Genomic DNA, 26848 nt, shown 5'->3' on the forward strand with positions numbered 1-26848 from the left:
AAAACGAAGTCAAACTAACCTGAGCAACCCACCAGCCCAGGTGAAATCATTTGCCAGTCCTCCCTTCTACTTCAGAAAAATCTCAGAGTCAGAAACAAGTCAGAAACAACCGATATCATCAAAATTCGTAAACCCTCCAGATGCATAGGAGACGTTTGCCCAGCCACTATCATTAAAGACTGTACCTCTGACGTAGTCCCTTTCATCACGAAATGTATCAATGACTCCTTTACCACCATCCTTGTACCCACCAACCTCAAAGAATCTTGTCCTCCCACTACTAAAAAAGCCATAGCTAGACCCTGCACTGCCCAACAACTACCGCCCCATCACCAATGTACCTTTCTTACTCAAAATCCTAGATAGAGCAGCATACAACCAGATACAAGGCTACCTAAAATCAAATCTCATCCTAAGAATCTGCCAATCAGGTGTCAGGCCAGGTCATGGCACTGAATCCGCTCTACTGGACTTTAAAATACAAATGCACTCCTTCAGAGACTGGGGCAAACAGGCCCTTTTACTCTTATTAGATCTATCTGCAGCATTTGAGCTTGTAGACCATAAAACACTTTGCCATCACCTTATGTTGGCCGCTAACTTTTCAGCAGAAGCCGCCAACTGGATTGCTTCCTTCCTTGAAGGGAGAACTATGAGAGTCTTCTCTGATACAGCCATCCCATCCCCATTCCTTATGGGGTACCTCAGTGATCCTGCGTTTCACCTTCACTATGAAATATCTTCATGAAACCCCTATTTGACCTTCTGGACGAACTAGGTATCTCATATACCAATTACACATACGACACTCAAGTTCTACTTCCCCTGACAAGATCCTATGACAATGACTCTCATGCTCAACAAAGTGTATGCTACCATCCAGGCTTGGATGGCTGCCAATCATCTATGTGTCAAAGATGACAAGATCGAGATCTTGCTAGTAGGCCCACCGTCAGTGCTGAATAACCTGAGCCCACACTTCTCAGCTTTCACGATGGAATCCAGATCCCAGTCTCCAAATCTATTAAAACCCTTGGCATATACTTGGATGCGTCGCTCTCCCTCAACAGACAAGCGAGTGCCATTCCAGCCTCGTCATATGCTTCCCAGCTGATCAATGCAGCAAGCCAATTCCTCGCCACAGAGAGCTGCTTAACTATTGCCAAAGCAGTCACTGGCGCTAGATTAGACTACTGCAATGCCCTCTTTGCAGGAACCTCCAAACAGAGCTTAATTAAGCTTCAAATAATACAGAACAATGTTTTGAGAGCAGCACTCAACCTCCCAAAAAGGCAACACATCTCAGCCGCAAGAAAGTAAATTCATTGGTTACTGATCAGACAAAGCATCATCTTAAAAACCCTCACAATCGTACACAAATGCCTGAGCAAAACTGCCCCACAGTATCTGTCGCAAAAAAATCGCAAAAAAAAGCACAACCAAACAGGCCGGTAAGATCCCTCCACGCGTGCAAATTAGCCACTCCAAGAGTGAAAAGGGCAAAAGGTGGAGGGGTAAGCCTCCCCTCAGTCGCAGCACACCAATGGAACTCCCTGCCAATGGAGCTCATAAATCAGGAATCATATTGGGCCGTCCGCAAAGCCCTGAAAACCGGGATATTCGCCTAATCACTAAAGAGCCACTGACTATCCCCCATATCTTCTGGCACTTCTGTCTGTCTTTTCTGTCTCTTGTAATGTCTCCAAGATCTGTACAAATTTAACTGGTATGCAACAGCGTCCTGATGCCCGAAGACTTAGGCGCTTTACAAATGGAAACATAAATAAATAAAAATGGTCTGATCCTGGCAACCACCTCGGGCACAGGGAAGTCAGGGGCTGTGGCTCAAGTGCGTGCATGACGGTTACCTTGGAAACTACTGAATCAGCGGCTCTACATTTCCCAACAGCTAGAAACATAATCACATTGTGCATGTGGCCTGTCAATCCCTGGGCAGAGAGAGCGAGGATTACAAAATATAGTCTATGCATTCCCCACAGGGCTTCTCTTCTCAAATGCTTCCAACATTGTGTTATTGCTTGTGGATTCTGACTCTTGTTACTTTGGTTACTGACCCGGCAGGTGTTTGGACTCTTTGTTTCTCCCGTTTATGCTGGTTGTCTGGATTCTATGCTTAGCTTGGCTTGGACTGGTTCAGCCTGCCTCTTTATTCTTCACTGGTTTGGTGTAGTTTGGCTCTTGAACCTGGACTGGCAAACTGGATTATTTCCTCTGGTGATTGGATTTTTGTTTTTTAAACTCTTTCAAGTTGTCTTGACTCCTGTTTCCTGGGCGGACGTATACTCTGATACCTTCTCCTGTCTCCTGCTGTGGCACTGCCCATCAATCGCCTCTACTCCACTGTGGAGAGTTTCCACTTATAGGTTTCTCATGGGTTACCAGACATTTGGTCGAACAAAATTGGTCGACCAGACAAATGGTCGAACCAATTTGGTCGAAAACCAAATGGTCGAATTTTTTTTTTTTTTTATTTTAACTTTTTTTTTTGGGGGGGGGGACCCCCCCCCCCCCAACCCCCTTTTTTTTCTAAAAAAACCATTTTTGTAAAAAAAGAAAACCCAAAAAATAAATATATAATTAAAAATAAATTCGACCATTTGGTTTTCGACCAAATTGCGTCAACCAAATGTCATTCGACCAGTTTTAGGTCGACCAAATGTCTGGACACCTTTCTCATGTGCCGTGTTGGCCATCAAGAAACCTTGTGTGAAAGCCTCAACATAAGATAACCCTTTATACTTGATTTGGATACTGTGATTATTGATACCTGTTCCTTTCATTCCTTTTCAGCTGGGACGAGAAACCTGGTGGTATTCCTCCCGCCATTTTGCTTAACCCCTCTATGTAGCACACTTTTCAGTGGCCTGTGCAACGTGGTTCGGAGGAAAGGCATACCCCCGAGCGGAATCTCCTACCTGGTTACTGACATGTACTTTGCTGGGCCATCTCTGACACAACAGCAGCTGCATGTGATTTGGTAAAATGGCAACCACAGAATAGTGTGCATTGCTGAAGCACCCTGCTGTAACAAATTAATTCCAACAGTCATAGGATGCCTTTAACAGTGGGCACCAATGATTCAAACTATATATAGCTGCGTAGCCCCATGGCTGGTGGCAGAACTTTAGTTAAGTGACTGGCAGTTTCACACACAACAGATATTGTTCCCAGCTAAGGATGATCTTTGTTCTTTACTAGGAAGGCTTGACACCTGTTAGGCAGAATCCTCTGCAGTACCCTTAGGGAACACTACAGACAATTAAGTCTACAGGTGGTAGTACAATTTCACCTTTGGTACAAGCCTGTACTACACAGTTATAGTGGTAGTAGTAGCGACGCAGGCAGACTTATCTCAAGAGCAAATGAGCAGTAATAGGATTACACAAAGGACTACAATTACTGTGACTCAAGCAAACACTGACTCAAGGTTTCAGGTAAAAAATAGAAGTACATTTATTTTTAAACAATCTGTTCACAAAACACTACACTTCTATAAATTCGAAACCACACGTAAAATACACTACACACAACCAATTCCACTTGTTCCAGCAAATTCAAGGTAAGTACATTAGGATTTGACAGACTGGTGTTGTGATACTAACGCGTAACCCTGAATAGAAATGCTCACGAAGTTAAAACACACTTTGTACTTTAGAATTTCAAAAAAGGGAAAAGTGAATAAAAATCATAGGCAATACTTTTAAAGTCTGCTGAGAAACCATCCGAACCACTACTGTATGCTATGGTTATACTTACCCCTTTAGTCTTGTAAATATTGATACCCTCAAGACCAGAAATAGTAAAATGGGCATGCAGTCTGCTTTCAAGTCATCTTCAAGGAGTACTGTGAAGAAGAAGAGTGATGGAGGTACGCAAACTACTCCTTTGGAAAATACTGATGGAACTGGGAGGAGGTGGCCACAAGGAGGCATGAAGAATACCCATTGGACACAAACAAGGGACTGTGATACTCCACTGGGAAGGAACTAGCTGAGTGGAATAAAAACAGAGAAAGGCCCTAATGAAAAGGGAAGCAGGTTTGAAGACCCAGGAAGTTCAAACCTGGGAGCGCGAAGCAGAATCCGGGATGTAAACCTCCAGTTGGGAGAACGCTGACAGCAGACTGCAGGATTTTTTTTCATGACAACACCAAACAGGCCTGAGTTGAAGCTGGAAACTGGAACCCCGTGGAGCACAAGCACGGCAGCGGGGAGCGGATAGAGAAGCAGAGAGAACTTGCCTTGGAAACCGACTAACCCGACACCCCAGTAAGATCCAGCAATGTTGCTCCAACAACAAAGTGGTAACGGGAGTCATGGGAGACCCGGTAGGGGGTTGGGGAACGGTGCTGAAGTTAAAGAAGACATTGGGAGTAATCTCTCTCCTCTCAGTAATTGCATCAAGAGTATTGAAAGACGAGAAAGCCGGGTGGAGGACTCTTCCTGGTCTCAGTACTTGCACTAGAAGTACCAATTGTAAAGAAAGCATCCAGAGTAATTTCCCTCATCTCAGCAAGAGTACTGAAAGCAAAGAAAGCCCCGGGAGTAATCTCCCTCGTCTTCAGAGACAGAAGTATCAAGTGTGAAGATTACATCACCAGTGATCTTCCTCGTCTCAGTTGTGTTGGAGTCTGAAAAAGAATAACATTTCGGAAGTACTCTCCCTCAATACTATATCACCAAAAGAGACATGCAGGCTAAAAAGTGCCATGAGAATAATCTCCTTTGTTTGAGTGCCAGCAGAAGTCTTGGACATCGGAGGAAAAGTTCCCCTTGTTTTCATCGGCAAGAGGAGGGAAAAGAAAGAAGAGAAATAAATCAAATATATTTATTAACTTAAATGTCAGGATGTTTGAAGGCCTAACTTGCCCTATGCTAAGGTGCAATTTCCCTACCTGGATAAAACTAAGGAAAGTCTGAGTCAAAGAGTTGAACTTAAAAGTCTGTCCATGTCCAAAACCTATCCTTGCCCACACAACTACAATTAACTAATGTGTAGGGATGTCACAGTCAAAGGAAATAGTTTTAGACTCAAAGTTCTGAGCTTCTTCCAGCTCACAGCTTACTCTCAGCTCTCCTTCCCCAAGTACAAGAAAGTTCCATGAAAAAGTCTTAAAGTGTACCTTTTCCCATTTCAGGGCGCGATAGTTCCGAACCAATCCTTGGTGTTCTCTATCCCAAGTTTCACAATCCCAAAAGCAAAAGGGGTCTTGAGACTCTGCTTTCAAGACAACACATGTGGTTCTTGGAAGCCTCAGGGTTCCCTTCCCCAAGACTTCAATTCTGCCGCCTATATTTGTCAAAACACTAGGTCACTCTGACCTTCTTTCCGGCCAACTTCACCAGTTCATATGCAGTGGTTTCCGTAGACTGTTGTACAGAGTTCGTATGCTCACCATGTAGCTCTCTCTGGTTTAGGTGCAGTTGTCGGACTGCACGGTCTACCCATTACAGGTCACACAACCAGGGCCCCAGGACTCCTTGGAAAACGCACACCGATTCCCTTGGCACGCCTATGCACCAAGTCACCTTCACTTAGATCCTTTTATTGGCCTCTTGGTTTTGTGGGTGTTCTTTCACTTCCTTGGCTTCTCCTTATTAGCCTTATGGCTCTACCACCATGTGTTCCCCACCTCCCGCCAACATGTGGCCTTTTTACAATGCATTCACTCTCAAAAGGGTCACTGGTTATCTCTTTCCCCTTTTAAATACAAATTATCTTTGATGTTTTAACTAGATTGTTGTGCTACATGTGCTCAATCCGGTTCAGGGTTTAAATGTGCACTCATATTATTCAGATCTAAAGCTCTATTCAGTTCAGAATTCAATGTGCACCTTTTCGTTTCAATGTTTGTGTCCCTTTTGTCCAGTATTCAATTAACATTTGCTTGTTCCTGTTTCTCTTGAGCTCAGAAATCAATGAGCATTTCACACTTTGCTACCATCTCGCACTACTTCTCTCCTTCTCTGTCTGACTGATCTCCATTTACACACCTGCAACATCTTGACAGGCTGCCGGTGCGGCTGACCAATTAGCCCTGCCTGACCACAATCAAAGGGACATGCCTGACCCTCAAAACTATTAGTAGGCATCTTCCTCCTCCAGTAAGAAATTGGTGAAAAGAGGCCATCTTCACTGCTCTTGATGGTCTCCTCTTCGACCCAGTGTTATATGTGGAAGATTGAGGGGAACTGGCTTATAAAAGCCTTTAAAGGTTTGGGGAGGGTTAGGTTGATTGTCACTTGGGAAAGGGGGATACCATGTGTCACTCAATGGCACCCCCCTCCCAACCCTCACGGGCCCTCCACCAAGGTGATCATCCTTTGCTTCTCCACCCCCAGGGTCAGGACCCAAGAGGGATGGCCTTTCCTTGCACCTGCTCAGAGGATCGAAGGGAAGTAGGAGTGAGAACACCCTCAGGTTTCTCACAGGGTTCAGAAATGTGAGACAGACAACTTGGTAAAAGGTTTTCACAAGATGCCATTTTATTAAATCAAAAGGGTTTGATAAACACCTTACTAGCCCTACCTCAACATGGGTTCCCTGCCTATCAAAATAAACTAAAGGAAAACAATCTAAAAAAAGGCAATCTGTCCCTCACACTGATACATACATCAATCTCATATAGTAAAAAAACCAAGGGTCTTGCCATGCCTACTCTCTGGGGATCTTCTACGCAGGTGGCCTGGGGTGGGCCATCGCTTTTGGATCCTAACCCTGGGGGCGGACAAGCGAGGGAGGATCATTTGGGTTAAGGGTTCTCAAGGATTTGGAAAGGAGGGCCCAATGGCCAGACATGGTATCCCCCCTTTTCTAGTCCCTACCCATCCTCTACTATCGTACTGTCCTGTCCTATCCCCAGACCTTCCATCAAATATTCACCTTTGGAGGGATGTAAGGGAATATAAAACCCTAGGGCAGCAAACCCCTTTTTCTAACCACTGCGACACCCAATCTTTTCCTTCCCTATCACTCATTTACTGAGAATACCTGAGTAAAAGAACCACAAATGTCTTATTATCATCATCATCATCATAATAAGGTAGGAAGGAGAGGATTTGACACATGATATCCTGAACCTGTTCAACATCACCCTAACATGGAGAAGGGGAAGAGAAACCTAACAGCAATATCACTTCCCTCTTATAAGGACATCCATAGATCTGAGACGTGGTAGTACCCCCTTCAGGTCAGTGGCCTACCCAAAACCCCCTCAGCCTCTTTAGGATGTGTTAAAACGCACACTCTTCTTTCTCCCAAATATCATCCAAGTACTGTGACGAAGAGGACGTCAAGAAGAAAGCTGACTTCTAATGAGAAGCACCACTATGGTGCTGGGACGAGGAAGATGCAGAACAGGCACATCCACTTCCTCAATGGGCCTGTCCCACTTACAAAGCCAGGCATGGTAAGGCATTTCACATCAACCATACCCATCTGCAGCCTATCAAGTACTCGGGTGAATAGAAAAAGGGCACATACACTCAGCAATTGGAACAAGTTGGATTGCGAAAAAGAGAGATGGCAGAGCCAAATCTGCCCAGAACAATGCAACGGAGAGCAGGGCGCCAGGATGCTGCATGGCTTCTAGGTGGAGCAGGAGAAAGCGCAGCAAGAAGGCTGTGTCTCAAGAGAGCCAGAGGAATTGTCAGAAGGGAGGTGTGGGGCATGCTACTCCCTTACCTCGTATCGCAAAAGAGGTGATTGTTCTCCTGGGTAAAGCAGGAAACCAAGGAGGGTCTGAGGGGCATGTGCAGAGACCCTAACCTCGGACTGGAAAGCCGCTAACGGGAAGAAAGAGAGGAAGCCGTGAAATCCATGACAGGTGAGTTTCTGAATGAGAAGAAACCAAGCGGCGTGCAAGAAAGACTGTATACATTGCATCGGTGTGACCGCGAGTGAAAGACGCTCATTACTGAAAGCCGTCGGGCTACTATTAACACTCGAAAAATACAAGGTTATTGAAGGATATAAAGTAACATATAGTGTTCTAAGCATTTGAATGTCTCTGTGAAGGAAAGGAAGCACTGCAACTGCAGGGGAGCTGTACGCGACTGATGTGCCAGCAATATAGAAATCCTTTTGCAAAGCTCCACAGCAGCAGGGGAGCTACACGAAAACTGAAGTGGGAGCAAAATTCCCAAAAGTAATATAAAGAGACTGTAATTAAACCAAGAGTATTGAAAAGCATTGGGGTGCCCCGCAGGCAGGAGGCTGATCCAGGAGGGCTGCAGAGACCCCACACTAAGGACAAACAAAAGGCTGAAGTAAAGTAAGGCACCTGGTTGCGTGACCTGTAATGGGTGGACCGTGCAAGTTTGTCAACTGCACCACGACCAGGGGGGAGCCCTAGTTGTGAGAAGAAGCCGCTTGATCTACCGAAGCTGAAAATCAGAAGGTGTAGGGCGTCATCACAAATTGGGCGGTAGCCCTTAAATGTGGTGGTAACGATATTACCGCTGTATTTAAGGGCTTGCCCCATCAAGAGTCTGGCATGCTCACCCCTAGCTCAGAGCTGGGCGTAAAAAACGCTGAGAAAATACCCATTTTTGGCACAATTACCGCTGGCGGTATTACCGCATAGTAATTGCAATGAAAATTCCCCATTAATGGACTCAATGGGGAATGGGGGCTTACAGTTAGTAATACCGCCTGACCAGTGGGCGCTAACGCTAATAAAGTTGGGCAGTGTTACAGGCCCACATACCGCCCAACTTGTGATGCGGCCCTTAGAATGGGGAAGGGAGTCCCACAAGAAACCAGGTGTAGAGTGATATTTTCTGGTGGAACTTTTGCGAGTTGTACTTTTATCTTTGGAAAAAAAGGCAACGTTGAAAATCGGTACTTTGAAGAATAGCCGTGAGGGTTTAAGCTTGGGACAAGGGAAGCCCAAGAGCCCTTTGAAGAAGTTAGGGCTGACCAGGAAAAGGTACTGTGATCTTTTGTCAAGTGAGTACCTGAGTTGCCAAGTGAATCCTGAGAACCTGCAGAAATTTCTAAACCTGAGTGTCTTGAACTTGGGTAAGGGAGTTGTAGAAGAGCTCCATTGTCACATATTTATTTTTATTTGACGTTGTTTGGCTGATATAATTCTCAACCTTTCAATGTATAAAATAGCAATGCATTTATACAATGAATTACAAACAATGATGTTGACATTGACATAGCAAAATAAAACTCATGTATCTTAAAACATACATTTTTCATAAAATTTAGTAACACTGCATCTGTCGTTCAATTTTTATATTATGCCACTTAAATAAAATACATGATTACAATTTCATCATGACATTTTAGAGAGATACAATCCTGAAGTCTTGTCATTCTTCATATTATCTGTTACTATACATTTCCCTTTAAATTCAATTTTTCAGAGATAATTGGTAATAGCGTATCTGACAGGTCTCCTATCTGTATGAAACAATGCTTACCACAGCTGTTGGTGGATCAAGTTCACATATTCCTCAAAATTACATTTAAAATAAATACATCTTTGAGAGAATAATTCATGACAGTCTATCATCAAATGCCTTAGAGTTTCCGTTTTTTTGTGACAAAAATGGCACATTACATTTGTCCGAAGTACAATTTTTCGTTTACATCAGATTTCTTTGGTGGGCCATAGATTTAATCCAAAGCGCATAAGTCAGCATGATGCTGTGGATTTGGCGTTTTTGTCAAATATGGTGCTGTTATTCCGTATTTTTTCCAGACAAACAGATTTTGAATAAAATGTTTATATCGCATGTATTGATCGCTGGTTTTAATCGAGTCATATTCCCATAGCTTCCATTTTGCTTTATCCAGATTCTCAATTAGAAGAGTAGTGGAAATATCCACATTGTGCAGAACTTTCTGCACTTTAGTTCGCCATAGCTTGGCAAAATCATCATTAGATGTTTTCAGTTAATCTAATATTAACGCTAGGAGTTCATTCTTATCATCAACCATAATACACTTTCGATACTATGAACATAATTTCCATTTATATAATGCATAAAGATAAATCAAACCTAATTCTGATCTGATTGCAAGGGGTTCAGACATGAGTAAGTATAAAGCTTTCTTCCAGTAGGGGCCTTCAATTTTGGACCATTAAGAGTATGGCTTCCATCTTTTCGTTTCTGTGCCATAAAGTACTACAGATGTCATTTTCTGTTTATAATATGTTATTGGTCTAATCGTGAATTTACAATATTTGGCTCTTTTGAAACTAGTTTCAGAGGATGCTTGAAGTAATTTACTTTTTATGTTGTCTTCATATGGACTGACCATTGGATGATTATTTACAATCACACCTAAATATGTATAACTTGCAACCACTTGTAGATTGACATTTTGCAGTTGCCAAGAATGACGAGTTGCTCTCTGCTTGAGATTTCCAAATTGGATTATTTGGGTTTTAGATGTGTTCATTGTAATACAGTTGTTCTGAGCGTAATTGTTCAGAGCTTTTGGCATCAATCTCAAGCCGTTCGGTGTTTTAGATATTAAAATCATATCATCTGCATACAATAGCCAGTTTATGGGTAAACCCTTTAATCTTGGTGCTTCAGTTATCAAGCTTTCAAAGCAGACACATATGTGCAATGAAGAAATTAAATAAAGATGAGGCCAACAGACACCCATACTTCAGCCCTTGTTCCTTTTCAATTGCGTTGTATAATAGGCCATCACGACTCTGACGAATTTGAATACTGGTGCCTGAGTGCAATTCAAAGAGCCATTTTAATATAAACCAAGGACATCCTCGGTCTATCAAATTCTTAAATAGCAGTTCTCTGGGGACTGAATCGAATGCAGTTCAAAAATCTATGAAAGAACATAGACTGGCTGTTTCTGTTGTTTTTCATTCTATATGATCAAATTTAGAGTGATCAGGTTGATAGCTGTTCCTAAACCTGGGATAAAACCTCTCTGAAAAGGATCTCTCAATTTCATGTTAGTTAGCCACTTATTAAATAATGTAAGCACCAAACAGGCAAATATCTTGCCTGGGCGGTCCAAGAGAACAATAGGTTGATACGATTTTGGATCGGATCTGTCACCCTTCTTAAAGATGGACAAGATAATTTACTTCTTCCAAGTGATTGGTATTGTGCCGGTGCTCATTATATGCATGAAGTTTTGATACAGGATTGATGCCCATGCATGAGGATTTTGTTTCAGCATGCAATTATAAAGACCATCAGGCCCTGCAGCTCGTGAGCAACTGAGCTTTGATACAGTGTCATCTTTATCGAACAAGAATTTATCATCACGATTTATACTACAAAGATTGACTTCGCTCCCAGGGAAGGGTGTCTGATAATACCGTAATAAGCTCTCCATGCTTTTTCTGTTATGGGATTTATTTGAACAGTTTTATGTAGCGCTTCGTTCAGCAGAGCCCATATTCCACCCAATGATTTGGTCATAATTTGGACCATTATTTGTTGTCCATATTTTTGACATCGAATTGCCCTTCTCCCCCGTAACCAGCTTTTATGTAGTGATTTAAGATGTCTTATTTGGTGAGTTCTAATTGTTGGTGGTTAATTTTTTAGGTTTCGTATATTTTGACTTAGTTGGGCCTTCTTTTCTTTTAATTCTGGGTCAAAAGATTGGAGATGTTTATGTCTATATTGTCCATCAGTAGTCCTTCCCTGAGTGTACTTTTGCATTGTCATGACATAACATCCTGCCTCATAAGAATTTGATCTTTGGAAAGCATGTACAAGAGTTTGTTTGAATTGGACAAGTTTACTGTCTGTCCATTTTATGTGATTACCTGCATTATTTACAGAAATATGTGCAGCATGAGTATTTGACGGCTTAGCCAGATGACATGATGGCCAAGTCCACGTGAGGCTTAGTTGATTATGATCACTTAGTTCAGTGGCCTTAATGACTAAAGAGTGAACTATATTCAAGAACTTTGTATCACTAAAGATGAAATCTATCGTGGCTTTCTGAAGTCCTCTACGCCAGGTGGTATGTGGGGGTATATCCTACTGGATAGATCCATGCAACATAACCTAATTTCTGTCTGCCATCATTTTATTTCATCATAATTCATCAACCGTTATTTGAGTTTTGTCGTTAGATAATAAATGAAGTTTCAGATCTCTCATTATTAAGGTGTAGTTGATATTTGTATCTAATAGCAGGTCATCAAGAATAGAACATAAATGTTGAAAGAACAATTCAGATGATAGATGTTTTTCCCCCCGGTAGATGTTAACAATGACAATGGTGTGGGAGTCCTGAAGTTTGACTATCTGAATATAAGGTACAGGTGATTTACAAGACTTAATATTAAAGTTCTTAGATTTTCTAATGGCTATCAGCAACCGTGCCATTGGTCGACCTCTTGTGTTACTTAAAGCTGGAATTGTCAATATATTGAATGAGTCCAATATTGGGTCAACTGCGAGCCATGTTTCCTAGAACACAACGATATTGTAGTTATTCAACTCTATGCATTTTGTGTTAGTGAAATGCCTATGACCCCTCGTGTTCCATGGCATCAAACTCACTTTTTCACCAATCAAGGATTGATATGGTCTGCTGTCATTTGTCTAATAATGCCATTTTTTTCATAACTCATGTGGTTAGATAAAACATTCTGATGATTCTTTAGTGTGTTCAGCAGCTGCAGACCCTCTTCCTGTTACCTGTGGGGTGCCCCAGGGTTCTTGAGTCTCTCCAACGTTCTAAAACATATTCACTAAGCCCCTTTTCGATGATCTGGACCATCTTGGTATCACCTACACTAACTACGCAGATGATGCTCAGATTCTGCTCCCACTTTCAGGGGATTACGATAGGGATTTGGCCTTGGTGAATAGAGTTTACCTCATCATCCTGGCATGGATGGCAACTCATGGTCTGTGCCTGAATGATGATAAAACAGAGCTCATCATCCTGGGTACCCTCACCAACTTCAAAAAACGAGACCATGAATACTCCTCCTTCATAATTGATGGTAACCTTATCAAAGTGGCCAGTGAGGTAAAAACCCTAGGTTTTTACCTCGACTCCACTCTCTCATTCACCAAGTGAATGCCATGGCTTCTGCCACTACCTACACTTGTAAGCTTATTAGAACCAGCAAACCCTTTCTTTCTGACAACAGTTGCATCATCTTGGTCAGAGCGCTCATTCTCTCCAGGCTAGATTATTGCAAAGCCCTTTACATTGGTTCCAATAAATTGATCATCCGGAGAATACAAACTCTCTAAAATAATGCCCTTAGAGTGGCCCTTGGCGTGGCTAGGAGAAATCATATATCTGAGATTAGGGGCCAAAACAACTGGCATCCAACCCATGACAAAATTCAGCTAAAAGCTGCTTCACTTACCCATAAAGCCTTGAATAACAATGCTCCTAGTTATCTCTCTGAGAGGTTCCATAGAAGAACCTCCATCAGACCCTCCATACTAGTCAACACTAACTGCCTCACCATTCCCAGGTATAAGCTATCTAAGGTCGGAGACAGTAGTTTTCCTGTCAAAGCGGCCCAGCTATGGAACGCCTTGCCGCCTTCACTCCGAGAAAATCAATCCTACCAGAACTTTAGACTTAACTACATCAACTGGCTCAAGTCTACCGATCATTAAGGCCCGGTCTCTTCCCCACCTGCCACACTGACCACCTGATGCTACCCTTGGCTCTTACATAACACCCCTGTTTGTGCGCTCTTCTTTGGGTGTATTGATTCATACTTGCTTCTTGTACCTGTACCGTTGTTCCAGATCTGTTGCCATGTGTAACTTATTCCTGTAAACCAAGCTGTGTATTTCCTTGTAACCCCTGCACCCTGATACCTTTTGGGTCTGGTGTGCATTACAAATGAATAAACAAACCCCAGATTATATAGTGTTGCTCTTGCTTACCACAGTATGTTTAAGATGACTCCTGATCGAATAAAGAGTCTTGCTTCCGTTAAATCGCGATGGTCCATAAATTCAACTGAACCAACATCTGAGGAAGTGAGATCTTCCAGTGCAGGAACGTCCATACAAATATTTAGTATGCTTGCTCTATAATTCATACTTCACAAATGGATATTCTCTGCATTTTATCAATAAACGATGATAGTTTTTATATTGTTGCCAGTTGTCACCTGAATTTATGACAGATTTTCCCCCCCGCTTGGTTTATGGCAGAGGTTTGTAGATTATCATTCATGATTTTTGTGGTCTTGTGTGTTTCCGATGGTAACAGGCCTTTATTCATTCCTGCCTGGGAGAGAAAAGGCCCTTTTAAAAGCGGAGCTAGGTTTAGTATTAATGCAAGGGTTATCTGCTTATTGCCAGTATCTTTGGTCACCCCCTGGGATTGTGAAATATAGTGTGCAATGGAACTTTTTATTTCTTCCCGCAATTGTTACATAGTTGGAAACCCTAATTTGGTTGTTGCTATGGCTGCTGGCTGTACTACTGGGCCTAGATTGGTATGAACTTGGATAGACTTGGTGGGGTCTGTGAGTGTTACTAGAGCCACCAAATCGTCCACTGGTTTATAATTAACTGGTTTTATGGAGTCTGTACTCTCTTGTGATTCTTTTTCATTCTGCTTTTCCAGGTTCACCACCCTCCCGGTGTTCTTTGACTTTGTTGGGGTGGATGGCACTTTGATAAAGCGCCTTGTTTTAGATCTTGAATGTCCTAGTTGCGAGTTTTTGTTCATTATTATTTTCCTCTTAGCTTCCTTTACCGGAATCCTCTTAGTTCTGGGTTGAATCGATGTTGACTTGGTAAACATATTAAATGGATTACAAGCTATGTTGTGGTGGACTTCTGTAAATTTAGAGCCTTGCTCCTGAAATATGTTACCGTTCGTCATTTTAAGTGGGTCCTTGCTGTTCTTATCAGCCTTGCCATTACCTGATGAACTGTCTTTATCACCCAGATGTTATAAGGGGTCAATACTGGTATTCATGGGGGCAGGCTCCTTGGGGGCAGTCCTATTATCAGACACATTTTTCATTATGAACAATTGCACAACAACTTTCATTATTAGCATGATGATTTGACGTCCCCATTTTTTTTATCTGTGCTACTACCGAAGAGAGGGATTGATTTTGTAACTTACAAAGAGATTGTGTCAGTACTTGTATCATTAAGTCAGTTTGTTTGGTTATTTTTTGTTCTAGGACTTCGTACAATCTAGCAGTTGTTAAGAGAGCCGTATTCATGGCACCGAACATGTTGTTTAAGGAAGGGGCTTCATGAAAGGAGAATCGCTGTGATTGGCGGTCTTGTATAAAGTATTGGCATTCTTCAGCCAATTCATTAAACCTCGAGCGTCGTGGAGTCGGCGCTATAAAGGATAGTGAATTGCTCGAGGACTGATTAGCAGGCTTCATAGCTGACGTTTTTGAAAGGTCATGAGCACCCGATTTAAACACTTGGTTAACCTGCAAGGATTTATTCATTACAGAGTTCGATGTGTTGGGCACATCATTTTCTTCATTCAACTGAATCAAGTCGCATGTGTTTGAACATATATACAGTATGTCCTGAGAATCAGGGCAAGTATTGTAATGCATGTTCATGAAGACAAGCGCATCATCATCAATTTCTCCAACTATTGTCAGGGCATCATAGGCTTCTTGAAGCTTGTGCTGCGCTTGAACTGAGCAAACTAACGAGCACTTCTGGCAGTGATACACCTTGTGGTAAACATGATTGTAAGTTGTATTTCTCCGCTTTGGCAGACGGACTCCATTGCAGAGTCAGTTATTTCAAAGGCTACTTGAGAGCTTTGCATGGGTTTCAGTGGCATTTTTGTAGCAGTGAGCAGGATTACCGCATCATCGTTGAAGCACAAGGATTCTACAGTGCAATCGAATGCCTTGGAAACTGTTTGAATAGCCTCATGAACAGTTTGCTTCACATCGTTCACACAAAAGGGCAGTATATCTGCCAAAAGTGAAAGAGAACACAATTTTTTAGGGCATGTTTTTTATGAGTGGGTGCTAGCGAAGTTTTCGCGTAAGGGGGGCCATATTAATCGCCTCATTGTCTACATTTTGCATTGGCATACATGATGATAATGAATATATATTAGTAGCCATGATGGAAAATACAATGTGAAACACAATATGAGGCAGCCGGAAGTTAAACAGGGCCCCGCAAGCCTCAGCCAGTCCCAGACAGCCTCCGTCAGCTCTTGCAAAAACAGCGCTTTCCAAAAAAGCGAGTGTTAAGACGGATTTCTGAACTCTGTCCTGGTGGCGCAGAAGTTCAGAAGGCCAACCTAATTACTTGGAACAGGGTAACCTCTGGACGAGCCAGACCAATCAAGGTAGCGATCGCGGCGGTCAAGACTAGGTCTCAAGAGGGGTGAGGGTGACTGAAAGCCCGCAATGAGCACACAAAGCAAGAACACTTACAAACTACTCCAAACAGTTGTTATATTAAAAATATATACACATTTATTTCAAGGCCTTTAAAACAATGACCGTAGCGAGAAAATCACAATATAACGATAGCAAACCAACACATACCATATCAACACAACATATATACAAATACAAGTCTCAAGCGTTATATGCACGAAATGTGTAGTCCACCTAAAAGGGAGGGAAAACAAGCAGTGCGAAATAATGCTTAGACCCAGTTCGCCTTCAGAGGCACCTAACTAGATGGAAGTCCGAGCCCTGCGAAGAGTGGAGCCTTGTGCTCAAAAGTACCTGCACGCGCTGGTGCCAACGGGCAAAAGGAGAAGCTCTTCGAGGGAAATCAGGCAGTTCAGTGCACAAAAGAAGAAGAACAAGTTCCGCGACTCAAGCACAGCCTCCACAGTGGGCAGAAGCAGAGCGCGAGTACGGAAAAGGGAGCGGTTTGACACAGCGGGGAAAAGCAATGGGCTCCTGCAGGAGAGCGACCAGATCCTAGCTATGCTACTCACCGGTCCCCGATGCAAGCAGACCCAGGCTTCTCCGTGTCAGTTTCAGCAGCTGGCAGGTTCAGAAGAGCAGGGAACGCCTCGTTGTCGTGTTGAGTAAAAAGACGTCCCAATCGAAGAAACCCGCACAGTTTGTTACCACAGCAGGGCAACGGAGCGGCCGTGTGTATCTGAGCCAAATGTACACTACTCACTTCAGACCTGGGAACGCCAAGTGTACGAAGCGTGTGAGAGTGACAAGGGCTCGAAATACTACACAACCTGGCGGCGGTTACAGAGCAAGACTCCCTTGTAAGCTGGTCAGTCAGCTGGATGGCCCAGAGACGCTTCCGAAGGCTTACTGGCAGGAGATGGTGAAGATGCCGAGAATAGCTGTTCCCGCTATTCCAAGGGTCGAAGTACCAGTACAGGCCTTCTGGTTCGATCAAAGGTGGAAAGGGTTTCACAAGGCGACAGCAGTGCAGAGGAGAAGTCCTTCAGCGGGTCACCAGCGATTCCTGGGTCCAGCCTCTTGGTTGCAGGATACTTGGCTCCTGTATTCCTTCGTTCGTGAGAACTCAGGAGATCGACCTGGGAGTGGTGTTTCCAGCCCCCTCTTATCCACGGTTCCCTTCGCGCCAAAACGGAGGGGACCCAATGGGAGATCCGCTCATCAACACTCACACCATTCGTGGACCAATCACGGACCACTGTGGTCCCAAGCATTCACACCACCCTAGACTCTCTGGCACCCAGGATGTGTATTGGGACCAGACATCCCAGCCCACATCCTGAAGGCACACACAAGACATGTAGAAGCCCGCAAAAGCATCCGTGTTTCACGGGAAAGTACATGCCCAAATAAGGAAGGCACCGGGTTGGCTCGACCTGGGGAAGGTGAAGGGAGCAAGGCGCTCAGCGGACAGGACAAAGGAGCCTCGTGGTCTGGCCATTTTGGGAGCCAGGCCACCATTTTGGGTTAAGCGCGGAAAACGCGCTTAGAACGCCAAAAGGAGCTCAAAACACAAGAAACGATCGCTGCCACCATTCCCGTGCCTGAATCACTTGCACCGATCAGATACAATCCTAAACGAGTATCTAGGGCCTGTAGAAGGCTAGAGACCCAAGAGAGCTGTAACTTAGCTTACAGTGCCCTCTTGTGTCATGTTGCACGAAAGCCGCAACATGATAAAAGAAACTACGGGAAACAGCGTTCCCCGGTACTGACTGTCTTAAGGGCATGTCAGTTTCCCCGTAAGAAAGGAGCGAAAGCCCAGAGGAGTGCGGCAGAAGGCTGCACTTCTCTGGCAAAGTCAAGAACAAGGTGAAAAACAACAGCAAAAAGTTTAGGGGTTGCCACATGGAAGGAAAATTACCTACAATTACGAAATCTTTCCTAACAGCGCGCACATAAAAGTGCGTTACCCCACAGTAAATAGAATTGTGGGTAATGTCCGGTGCTAGGGCACTTAGTCTGTTTTCTGTGATTATTTCCCTAATGAAAGATTAAGAAAACACCAGTTAAAGCTGCATTACAACTTTCAAGTATTTATCTTGACTGGGGTGCGGTGATCAGCGTACCGAATAATCCACAGAATGCAACACGCTGAGTATCGGCTTCCGTTTGAAGAGCAGGAGCAGAGCGTAACAGCCTCTGACAGACCTTGCAAAACAGCGCTTTCTGAAAAACACTATTGGGTTGTTAAACCCCACACACCCTGTTTGTTACTCTGTAGAAGTGAGGGCAAGCATAGGTTTTGACACAGACAATACTTTACTTTTGACTGACAGACGTAGACTTCCCTTAGTTTTCTTTTCATTAGCGAACATTGCCATCTTCCAGTTAGGGCAAGTTAGGCATTTTCCCATCCTGAACATTGAAAATAAAGGTTTTGAAAATCTACTTATCTGCCTGTGTCATCTTGTGATACCATGCCTGTCTGACACAATTCAAATGTAACCGAAATAACAGTTAAGTTCAACACAGACTCAATAACTGTATATCCTTAAAACCTGGGTTTGGTTCCCCTTTCCCAGATACAAACCAGGATTTTCACTCAAAAACTCAAATAAGCAGGGTCTTGTTTGTAGCCAAGTGTGAATCAGTTCTTTTTGCTCCAGAAGTCTGCCACTGGAACTTCAACCAATAGTTCAATTAGACAACAAATCTTTGTCATTCCACTTATAGAAAATGTTCAACACAGTCTTCTTCTTGAGAAATTAAGCACACCTTTTTTTGTCAAGTTATCTTTTTATTGAAATCTCGATGGATAATTCACAGCAATATATCCATATGAGCAAAGCAACATTGCTAGAGCATCAAAATGTAATTTTGAGTATAACAAGGAAACGTGCTCCCTCCACCCCCCAAAAATTTTACAGAAGGGGGAAAAAAAGAAATTAAAGTGAACCACACAAACAAGGTCAGTTGTCTTGCAGCAAATATCGGGAGCCTTTGGCCAACATTTAGCTCGTTCTATGCCAACCCAGCCCATGCACAGAAGGTTAGGTCGTGGAAGGCACAACATCTGCCAATCCCTTCACACCCAAGTCAGTTCAGTGTGAAGTGTTTCATGAGCTGAGGGCAGAAGAACATGTGCTTTTTGTCCCGGATAAAGTCCAGGAAGGGGGCCCAGGTCTGGGAGAGTTTGGGTATTCGATCCACTATGAGCGCAGTTAACTTCTCCATTGCTATAATTTGCCATACCTTCACCACCAATATGAGATACATGGGCCCTCCAGAGTTTTCCAGTAGCGGGCACGGTTTATTCCTGCAGCCATCAGTAGATGAGAGATGATATCCGTCCTGGGGCCCGACAGGGCATCTCCTAGTAGCAGTGTTTGTGGGCACATGGGAAGCAAGCAGCCTGTGATGTCTCCGATTCTGGAGCGAATTTCCTGGCAGTACGTTTGCATGATCGGGCAGTGCCACCACATGTGTGCCAAGTCACCCAGTTGCCCGCAGCCATGCCAGCAGCTGTCCGAGTAATCAGAATGAATTGCATGTAGTCTTTGTGGGGTCATGTACCACCGAAAACAGATCTTGAGAGCACCCTCTTTAATTATGGGACACCAGGAGCTTTTTTGTGCCCTAGCCCATACCCTCAACCAATGTCTATTCCCAACTCTCTTTCCCACTGTGACATGTACAGGAGCTTTTACCCTGGGGAGGCATTTTCCAACAAGGGGTTGCAGGTGCAAACTTTGCCCGCCTCCTGCCCATCCAATATTTTGAGCTTGATCCCCATAAGGCTAACAACCCACAAGCTTAACAGTGTTATGAGAGACCCAGTGCCGTATTTGGGCATAGCAAAACCGTTCTGACTCAGACAATTGGAATATATCTTTACCTCCTGTGAATGTGAGCAGTGCATTGTCTTTATATAAGTCCCTCAATCTTAGTGTGTCTTGAGACTCCCACTGTGTGAACCGCTACTATCCATGCCAGCGAAAATGCTGGGCTACAGATCACCGTAGATAGCAGCCCAGGCCCTGCCTTAAACCTTCTCAGAGCAAGAGCCTTATCCAAATGTAGTAGTGTACTGCAGATAGTTAACAGGGGTTTCTGTTGCTGGTGTTTAGATTCATTGGGAAGAAAGGGAAGTTGGGCTAGTCGGAAGGGTGAATAAGTTTGCTCTATTTCTTTCCATTTCAGAGTCCTTTCTTCCAAAGCCCAGTCTAGCATCGAGACAATCTGTGCCGCCTGGAAATACCTCTGGATTGATGCGACCACCAAGCGGCCAATGCCTCTGGACAGAGTGAGAAGCCTACGAGAAAATGTAGGGGGTTTGCAGTGCCATATAAACTTTGCCACTGCCTTTTGCAGGTCAAGTAGGACACACTAGCCTGACCCAACCATGAGATTTCTTGCATGTCCCATCTCTTTGACTTCCTTCCATAATGCAGGATTGTTAGCTTTTAGGCGGGAATTATAATTCAATGTGATGTGAACTCCCAGGTACATAAACTCTTTGTCAGCCCAGTGAAAAGAGAAGATCTCCATCAGGGTGTTCACAAACTCTGGAGAGTCTGTTATCGAAAGTCCCACAGATTTCCCTTGATTAATGGTAAACCCTGACACCAAGACAAATTGACCCAGTAGCTCATTAATGCTGGCAAGGAGGATAATGAGTCTGAGGAAGCATAAGACATCCTCAGCATATGATGCCACCTTCTGGGTAGTCCCGTTGTACATTAACCCCCGATATACAGCAGTGGAGACAGAGCCGGTAACCATGCCAGAGGTTAGGAACTAATTGAATAGCTTAGTTAGATGAAGGATCAGGGCCGCAATAAAGGCTTTATAGAACTTTTTGGAAAACCAATCTGGGCCAAGGGCTTTACCCGTCGGGAGGGCCCGAATTGCGTTGAGCTGTTATATCCACTTCAAGATGATTTTGACACTCTGGTGGGATTTGAGGCAACTTCTAACGGGCGATAAAGGCACTTGTGAGTGTGGTTCTCTTGATATGCTGCTGAAACTGATTCGAAGAACTCTTCCATTATTTCCAGTATCCTAGAGTCCGTAACCTCTTGCTTCCCAGATCCATCTTTCAGGGCCCCAATGTAATTCTGAATGGTCACCTTTTTCAATTTGGCGGCCAATAGTTTGTTGGTCTAGTTACCCTTAGTATAATAGTGTTTTGTGAGTAGGCTGGATTGAACCGCCTTCTCCATGAGGTGAGTTTCCAAGGCTTGCTTAGCCACCCGAAGATCCTGCAGGGAGAGCCCAGAGGCCTTCTGAGTGTTTTCTTTCTCTTTCTCCCGGACTTCGTCCTCAAGTTGAGATTGAACCAATTTCTTTGCTCGTCCCCAGGGCGCAGATTGTTCTATAATGATTCCCTGAATCACTGCTTTCCCTGAATTCCAAACCGTCCTGAAATTGAGTTCTCCGGTGTCATTCTCTTTGAAGTAGTTAGATATTGCTTACTCTGTGAGTGTTTGCCACCACATCCCTTAGAAGGAAGTCATTGTTCCTCCAAGGCAGTTTGGCCTGAGGGAGGGCAGGGCCAGGTTGAGAGTGAGTTTAAGGGGCGCATGATCTGAAAGAGCTTTCAGGTGCATGTCTGCCCCCACCATCGGGGGGACAAGAGTATTAGTAATAAGAAACATGTCCAACCTAGAGAACCCCTTGTGGACCGCAGAGTAAAAAGTGTATTACCTTAGCATGCTTCTATAAGTCAGTGTTACCTCTGGATTGTAGTCATGGCTACAAAATTATTTTTGTCATTGGGGGTAGAGGCTAATGATTTATCCATTGTTGGATCATTTACACAGATAAAGTCCCCTATGATTAGTTCCCCCTCAGCAGATTTAGCCAAAACCCCAGAGAATTATGCTATAAACCCATCATGTTTGTCATTGGGGGTATACAGGGAGGCTAACGTAAGCATACGTCCGCGCAAAAGTACTGTGATAAGCAGGAATCTCCCCTCCCCGTCCCTCAGCAACCTCAACACTTTCAAGGGTGTGCCTTTATGGACCATATGGTGACTCCATGCTTTATTATGCCACTAGAAGATAAATAGGCTTTGGGGTATGTTTTGTTGCAGAAATGGGCTTCCTCTACAGGCAGGAGATGGGTCTCTTGGAGAAAGACTAGGGCTGCGTCAAGGCTAGCTAACCTATGAAGCAGGGCCTTGCACTTGATCAGAGAATGAATCCCCTTCACATTCAGGGTCACACAGGATAAGTTGGTAATCATCATCATGTGTCCCTTTGGGCCAGGACTGAGAATAAAATGCGCCAAACGCACCTGCTGAGGAGGGACTGGCAAGGTCAACCCCAGGAGAAGCAGAATAACTCAATTGTGTAGTTACAAAAAACATAACCCCAAAAACAAGAACAGTAACCTAACAAGCTCGTTTTGTAACCCAACAAATAAGAAATGAACAGACGCCAATTCCTCTGGGCACCCAACGTAGAATCCCCCCACCCACTGCAGACTGCATTAAGGAACGATCATACAAAAACACCCTTCAATCTTGCAAACCCCAGAGCTAGAGGCTCTAAAGGTAACTAAACTATAGTATTTCCACCAGGGGTCGACTTGGCAGCCAACTCAGAAATATCAGCCCAGATCAGCAGGCAATGGCTCAACTTCTGTCCCTAGGGACTTTTTCGCCAGATCCCCTCTCCTCCTGGGCTTCCTGGATTTGTCACGAATAACAGTTCCCATGCTATCCACTGTTTCGGCTCCGTCGTCCTTCTCCAGAGGCTTTGTTGGGGCTTCCATTAGGTCAGACGTCTCCTCTTCTGAGCTGATTGCATAATGCCGATTTTGATATTTGAACAACAGTTTACATGGGAACCCCTATTGGTAGTGGATTCTTCGCGACTCCAGCCATGCCAACACAACATGCAGTTTCCACCTATTGGCAAGAGTATGGTGGAGAGAGATCTTGAAATAGCAAGAGCCTGGCCCTCCGGAATTCCATGGCTCCTTCCTTCAGGCCGCCGCCATGATAGCCTCCTTCTCCAGCATGGGGTCTGGCATGGATTCACATGCTCATGAATATTCCCCGTCGTCAGGCTGGGAATCCTCGGTAAAGAAAAAATCAGTATCAGTTTCGTTTCTGATCTGTCTTTCGTAGTAATAACCAATCACTGATCTCTGCGTCCTACTGACCACAGCCAATGACTGCCCTCTACCTAAGCCCCGCCTCTGGCAGCCATCTTCAGATTTTTACCGCACGTTCAAGTGTTGGGATCCTCGTGCTATTGCTCTCGAGCGTTAGTGCTTTTTTCACGTTTTTTCTCAGAAAAATGTCTTTTTTTTCAGTCAAAAGAGCCTCAAGCTCCATCGTTTCTTCATCCGATTAACGGGGACCCGTGTCGGATTCGTCTACGCCCCTCAAGGGTAAAGATTTCGTCGAGCCACGCTTTTGGAGGACTCCAGAAGTTTCTCAGGCCCATCTCGGACATGGCCCAGGAGAAGGGAAGCTCGACGCCCGGAACGCTGTTCAGGGTCTGCCCTGGATGCCAGCTTCAGAATGTCTTTAAGGAGGACGAACACTCCCTTTGCCTTTACTGCCTACATGAGGACAAGACGCACGTGGAGAAGGACTGTGCGTTTTGCGGCAATATGTCGGAGCGGATCATGAAGGACCGCCATCAACGTCTCGCCAACTGGCTGGAAGGAAAGAGCCCGTCAGGCAAGAAGAAGAAGAAGTCAGAGCGGTCTTCTAAGACCTTTGAGGGCGCCCCGGCGACAGAAGGCCAAGCACCGCAAGTCCGCTGGCACCGGGAGCGCTGAACGGTCGGGCTCTACGGTCGCCAGGGAGGGCGCACCCTCCCCGGCGCCATCGACCACCAGCCAACGCTCTGGCTCGGGTAAGAGGAAGGCCGAGCACCCGGCGAAGCTCCTGGAGAGACCCCGGTCGAGCTTGAAGGCCCCATCGGAGGGGGAGCGAGGCGGTGACCCTCCCCCCAAGGAGAAGGCGGTGAGCGCACCTAAAGTGGTGAAAGCCTTAATCCACCTGGCCAAGGCCTCTATCGAGACAGTCGCAGCGGCCCTGGCTCAGCCTGTGGAGGCTACACCAGTGGTGGCGACCTCGGGGCCCGGTGTCTCCCTGCCACCGCGGAGGGAGTCCTCTTTCATGCCCATCGACAGGACCCCCGTGAAACCTCCGACGGAGAAGAAAAAGGGGGGGCAGGAGGTCGTCGTGGATTCTGCCTCAACCTCTGAGGAGGAGCTGATCGAAGTCTTAAGCCACTGCGTTGGCGTGGAAGAAGACCAGCCCGTCGGGAGGGACCCCGACTTAGGAGACGACGAGAACGTCGAGGGTGCCGACGGGGCTCCTGACCGCCCGTCGGACTCGCCTCAACCAGTGCCACAAGACAACTCGGCGGCCATTTTGTTGGCTATACAGTCCTTATGCTCGGAGATGAGGACAAGACTGCCGTTACCACCAACGGAGGAACCGCTCCCGACGGGGGACCCGGAGCCAGGCCCTTCTGGGAGCCCTCCCCCTAAGAGAAGAAGGATTCATCCTCCACCTCCTGTTCAGCCCACATCCCCGTCCACGACACGTGGGGATGATACGGGGACTGACACGGCCGCAACGGGTACAGACGACGAGGTTTACGACGAGGATCTCCCGTCGTCATCTCCCACCCGGGCTTCCCCACCCGACGAGATTGGATCGTTTCACTCCATGATCGCCAGGGCATCTGAGCTTTTCCAGCTCTGCCCGGAAAAGAAGGAAGGTTTCCTTTATCAACGGCGCGAGGCCAAGAGGAAGACGGTCCTCGCGGTACCTCTACTTGCCCTCCTCAAGAACCCATCCACGACGCCGGCTAGAAGGGATCGGTACGAGAAGAAGTACCGGGTCCCGGACGCGGCCCCCTTGTGCCTTCGGGCACAGCCGACCCCGGACTCAGTCGTCTCCACGGCGGGGGGCACGTCGACCTCCCCACTGGACGGCGAGGGGAAGGAATTAGACACAATGGGACGCAGAGTCATCTCGTCGGCAGCGACGACGATTAAGGCGGCCAACGCCTTGGCTATCGTAGCCTGCTACGACAGGGGGTTGTGGTACAAACTGGCCCCCCTGCTGGACTTCCTACCAGACGACAAGAGGGCGGAAGCCCTAGAGACTTTGCTTGAAGGAGAGGTGGCGTCGGACCACGCCATTACGATTGCGACGGACCTCGCTGACACTGGATTTCGCCAGTTGGTCAACGGCGTGTGCCTTAGGCGGCATGGATGGCTCAAGGCTACTGACTTCCGTCAGGACGTGCAGACCAGAGTCTTGGACATGCCGTTCGACGGAAACAACCTGTTTGGGAAAACAGTGGACGATTCCCTTCAGACCATCAAGGTGGACACGGAGACGGCCCGGGCTCTTGGGGTTCTCCAGCAACGGCGGCCGCCGTTTCGGAGCGGCGGAGGCAAACAGGGTGCCTCCAAAGGCTCCAGCGGCGGATTTTCCACCTACCGTCAAGGGGCCCGTTCGTCGTCACAGGAAGCTTACAGGGGACGAGGCAAGTCAGGCGGACTCTGCCGTCGTCGCCAAGGAGGACAAGGCGGCAAAGCCTTGTCGAAGCAGGACTGAACGGGCCGTGGGGTCGGGCCCCCACCGCAGCACCCCGGTGGGAGGCCGGCTGGCGAGCTTCGTCAGCGTGTGGGAGTCCATCTCCACTGACCGTTGGGTGCTGGACGCCCTGGCCCAGGGTCACGCGCTCCAGTTTCTAAAGAGGTGCCCGCGCGTCCCCCCTGTGGCCAGGAAAGAACATCACGTCCCTCAACTTCTCTTGGAGGTAAAGGCGATGCTCAAGAAGGGCGCCATCGAGCTTGTCCCAAAGAGGCTTCGGGGCTCCGGAGTTTACTCAAGATACTTCCTCGTGAAGAAGAAGACGGGAGGATGGCGTCCCATCCTGGACCTACGACGACTGAACAAATTCATCAAGGCACAGAAGTTCCGGATGGTCACCCTCCAACACGTCCTGGGTCAACTGGAGGAGGGCGATTTCCTGTCGTCGTTGGATTTGGAGGATGCCTACTTCCATATTCCCATCCTAAAGGGAAAGCGAAAGTTTCTCAGGTTCGTGGTCCAAGGGCGTCACTACCAGTTCAAAGCCCTTCCCTTCGGATTGAGGTCGGCACCCAGGGTGTTCACCAAGTGCCTTGCACCGGTGGCGGCGCAGCTGCGCCGAGAGGGGATCCACGTCTACCCCTACCTGGACGACCGGCTCATCCGAGCAAAGACGAAGGAGCTCGCCGTGGAGCGCACGGCAAGGACCGTCCAACTACTCACGGACCTGGGATTCTCCATAAACTACGCCAAGTCCCACCACGTTTCTGGGAGCGAAGCTCGACACAGTGTCGCTTCTGGCCTCTCCGTCGGAGGAAAGGACGAGGGCCATCTTGGGCAAGGTGCAGCGGATGCTGGCTGCGGACGCGGCCAGGGTGAGGTCCATCATGTCCCTCCTCAGAATGATGTCTTCTTGC

This window comes from Ambystoma mexicanum, chromosome 11, assembly GCF_040938575.1.
Source record: "Ambystoma mexicanum isolate Mex_15411 chromosome 11, UKY_AmexF1_1, whole genome shotgun sequence".
Classification (NCBI taxonomy): Eukaryota; Metazoa; Chordata; class Amphibia; order Caudata; family Ambystomatidae; genus Ambystoma; species Ambystoma mexicanum.